Source organism: Octopus bimaculoides, chromosome 7, assembly GCF_001194135.2.
Source record: "Octopus bimaculoides isolate UCB-OBI-ISO-001 chromosome 7, ASM119413v2, whole genome shotgun sequence".
Classification (NCBI taxonomy): Eukaryota; Metazoa; Mollusca; class Cephalopoda; order Octopoda; family Octopodidae; genus Octopus; species Octopus bimaculoides.
The window spans coordinates 54,699,517-54,704,623 of NC_068987.1; positions in this window are offsets into that span (position 1 = coordinate 54,699,517).

The following is a 5,107-nucleotide window of genomic DNA, read 5'->3' on the forward strand; positions in this document are numbered from 1 at the left end:
AATCAAAACATACCAAAGAAATGCAACAGAAGAAAGAAAACTGTCTGGGTTAGCACTAATGTCAATTGAAAAAGATTTATTACAACAATTGATGAAAAGAGAAGATTTCTATGAAAATATGATAGATATATTTGCCCAGAAAGATCTAAGAATTGAATTAATTTAGAAATTAGGTAAATAACATTTTAGAACATTAAAAAAAAATTTTGGTTAGTGTTTGTTATAACATAAGGTTCGACCTTCTTACATCAGTATGGTTTCGCAGGAGAAATGGTTCGACTTCTTCGTCACACCTAACCTACATAGGTTTTCCTTTCTGTGCTGCTGGGTGTAGTCTATTTACGACCGTAAATGTCTTGTTTCAATCTGAAATGTTGACTTCTGGCACAACAGTTTTGGAGAGGCTTTTTACAATGTTGAATTTTCGCTGTCTTTCATTGTGTGTGTATTCATGTATATGCGTGTATTTTCAATGTGTGTGCGTGAGACGTAGTCTTTTAATATACGGAGTTCAGTAAGTCTCAGAACAGTCTGCTTGAGTATCAATAATTTTCTCGGAATTGACAAGTAGCATGATAAAGCACCTGACTTGTCTTTGAGAGCGTAACTATCTAAAACCATGGCCATATAATGTATGTATGTATGTGTGTATGTATGTATGTTTATGTAGGTTACTGTTCTCTTCTTAATTGTTGGCACTCCGTCGCTTACGACGTTGAGGGTTCTAGTTGATCCGATCAATGGAACAGCCTGCTCGTGAAATTAACATGCAAGTGGCTGAGCACTCCACAGACACGTGTACCCTTAATATAGTTCTCGGGGATATTCAGCGTGACACTGTGTGACAAGGCTGACCCTTTGAATTACAGGTACAACAGAAGCAGGAAGAAAGAGTGAGAGAAAGTTGTGGTGAAAGAGTACAGCAGGGTTCACCACCATCCCCTGCCGGAGCCTCGTGGAGCTTTAGTTGTTTTCGCTCAATAAACACTCACAACGCCCAATCTGGGAATTGAAACCACAATCCTATGACCACGAGTCCGCTGCCCTAACCACTGGGCCATTGCGCTTCCACTCTTGTTAATAGGACTAAAGAAAAAGTACTGCATCCAGTGAGAGATAAATGTCAGTTAATATACACAGTATTTGAGCATGAGCTACTAAAAGTTTCATGCTGTAGAAACAATAACTCAGCAGATTTATAATGCCTTGTGTCACCGAGCAATCGTTAAACACAAGGCATGATATATAAAACTGGCAAATTATTGTGTTTCTACAGAATGAAATTACTTGTAGCTCATATTTAAATACTGTGTATGTGTCTGTGTGTGTGCATAGAGTGAGAGTAAGAGAGCACACACACACACACACACACTCATGCCCGCATGCACACACTCACATATATTATCTTTCATCTGTTGTTTCAGTCATTAGACTGTGGTCATGCTGGAGTACCATCCTGAAAAATTTGAGCTGAATAAATCAACCTAAATACTAATTTTTTTAAACCTGGTATTTATTTTATTGATATCTTCTGCCAAACCACTAAGTTACTGGGACTAACACAGACACAAAGACCAATGTAGATATATATACGTACATACAACCGGCTTCTTTCAGTTTCCATCTACCAAATCCACTCGCAAGGCTATAGCAGAAGACACTTATTTCTTTATTGCCCACAAGGGGCTAAACATAGAGGGGACAAACAAAGACAGACAAAGGGATTAAGTGGATTACATCGACCCCAGTGCGTAACTGGTACTTAATTTATCGACCCCGAAAGGATGAAAGGCAAAGTCGACCTTGGCGGAATTTGAACTTAGAACGTAACGGCAGATGAAATACCACGAAGCATTTCGACCGGCATGCTAATGTTTCTGCCAGCTCGCCAAGGTGACATGCAGTAGGACTGAACCCAGAACCATGTGGTTGGGAAATAAGCTTCTTACCACCCAGCTATGCCTATAACATGAAATTTGATTGGTGCAATATATGAAAGTCTTTGCCCTTGAGTCACTTATGTTGCTGGGAAGCTGTATAACAAAAAAATAAATATGTTCATGCTCTACTTTTGTTTATTGAGTTCTATTTGTCCTGTTGGTATTGCCAAACCTATCGTTCAACACACACACACAAACTTTTAGTGGGAGAGAGAAGGAGAAGGATAGATAGACAGATACACAGACAGGTAGACAGACATGTACACATAAGCAACTATAAATATTTGTTTATATGACGTATTGCCCCATTTTCATACTTTTAAGTGTAATAAAAGAGACAAGAGTTTAAATTTTCTACCGAGATATAGAAGCTGTGAGTATGTGTATGTATTGATGTGCGTGTGTGTGTATGTGTCTGAATAAAAAAAGGTAGGGCATGTCTATATACATATCATCGATGTCATGTTGGGGGAGGTGTTTCCCTACCATCTTGGTTCTGCTAGTTTTCATAACCATTAATACATAGACAAACATTCTTTACAGTGTCTTGAGATCGTCTCTTTAACAACCAACCTCAGAACTTCAACTACTTTCCAGCTACACACTCCTCAGGGATTTCATTCTGATTTGATACATGCACACACTCACAAACACACAAACATACTCACACATACACACCGAGATGCATACACACATATACAAACACGCATACATATGCACATGCACACACATAACACACACAAGCATGTCCATGCACACACAAATTTTTGCCCCCAGCCACTCACACATGCACACACATACATATATAGACAGACACATGTAAATACACATAGGCACATACATACCCTCCCCCCATACTTGTACCCTAATATTTGGTTATCATTTTGTCTGGGGTCATTTAGTACTTTAATGGATATATCATTAGAAGGGTAAGGTAGGGGTTAGTGCTTTCACAAACGCCTTTATCTATGAGAAACATCCACATATATTATGACTGAGAAAAAAAGTAGCTCAGAAGTGTGCTATCCCTATAAATTAATAAATATGGTCGGGTGTCACATTTGTAATAAATTGAGTTCAAAAGCTTTGATCTTTGATCAACAAAGATTATCAGAGCAATTAGGGGACAAAAATTCCCTTTTGGGAATGTTTAAAATCTAAATACTGGTAAGCAAGGGCAATAACTCTAATGAAATATATATATATATATATTTGTTTGTTTATAGTTTCAGCTTAGAGCTGCTGCCATATATATATATATATATATATATATATATATATATATATATATATAACTGTTGTTATATATATATATATATCTATCTAGGAGAGAGGCACAAGCACATACACAGATATATACACACACGGCAGTAACTTTCGCCTACCAAATTCAATCACAAAGCTTCGGTCGGCTCAGGGCTATAGCAGAAGACACTTACCCAAGGTGCCACGCGGTGGGACTGAACCCGAAACCATGTAGCTGGGAAACATATATAACTGTGGTTGCTGCAGAGCATCAAATTGGTGGCAGAACTTGCAGTAATCCAGCACCACTACACAAAGAAGATTCACTTGGTGAAACAGATTAGCTACTGGGAGAGGCTACAAGAACTGAAGCTCTACTCCCTGGAGAGAAGATGAGAAAGGTATGCAGTGACATTTATATATGGAAGATCCTGGAAGGTCTAGCTCCTAACTTTAGAATTAAAAGCTATACAAACCATCGAACTGGAGGGCACAACATACTACTAAAGACACCATCTTCTTCATCTCAGATGAGGACCCAGTATTGCAATTGCTTGGGTTTCAGAGGACCACAATTGTCTAACATCTTACTAAGGAACCTAAGAGATCTGGAAGGTGTAGATGAGGAAACTTTTAAAAAGCTCCTGGATAAATTTCTATCTGAAATCCCAGATGAGCTCACATCATGGCAGGAAGCAAATGAAGAGCAGCTTCATCCAACTCACTTTTTCATCAAAAGCAGTACTGAAAGGAGACCCCAAAACACTGAAAGGCAGTGCTCCAGCATGGCTCCAAAATAAAAGAATATATGTATATAGATAGCTTATAAAATATTATTATCGTTATTGAGAGAATTGTAAAAATCAATACTGCTTACCAAATACTGTTGCAGAAGTATATATATATATAATATTCAGTATTTCATTTATTCAATAAGACATTCAATATTTCATTTCATTTTACTATATATATTATATATTCTACATTCTATATCCCACATTAATTTTATAAGAATATAAATAAAACAAAAAAAAAACAGAGTTGGAATTCTTTTGAATAATATATATATATATACATATATACACTTTATTAAAAAACAGCAGAAATATCACAAAAACTGTTACTCAGAGTTTCACATTCTCAGTTTTGTTTAGAATAAGGCATATTACTCTACCTCTGGTATGCAAGTTTTATTCTTTCCACCTTGATTCACATTTATGCGCTTACTCCTGTATATATGTGTGTGTGTGTGTTATAATTTAGAACAAACAGTAAAAAGGTTGTCATTATAGTACTTGGAGTTGTTACTTTTTATTATTACTTTTTAAAATTTCCTTACTAATTATACCAATTTCTGATTTTGCAGGGTTAATTAGTCTGCATTTAGGATTAGATAGGAAGTTCTTTTTGTTATTACTTTTTATTATATATATATATATATATATATTTATATATCTTTTATCTTTTACTTGTTTCGGTCATTAGACTGTGGTCATGCTGGGGCACCACCTTGAAGAATATTTAGTCAGCTGAATCGACCCCTGTCCTTTTATTTTTTTTTTAAGCCTGGTACTTATTCCATCGATCTCTTTGCTGAACTGCTAAGTTACATAGATGCAAACATACAACAGTAGGTGTCAAGCAGTCAAGGGGGACAAACACAGATGCAAAGACACACACACATATATACGATGGGCTTGTTTCAGTTCCTACTCATGAGTCTTTCATCAGCCCAAAGTTATAGTAGAAGACACTTGCTCAAGGTGCCATACAGTTGGACTGAACCTGGAACCATGGGATTGAGGAGGAAGCTTCTTACCACAATGCCACACCTGCACCTAGATATATATATATATATGTGTGTGTGTGTGTGTGTGTGTGTGTGTGTGTGTGTGTGTGTGTGTGTGTGTGTGTGTGTGTGT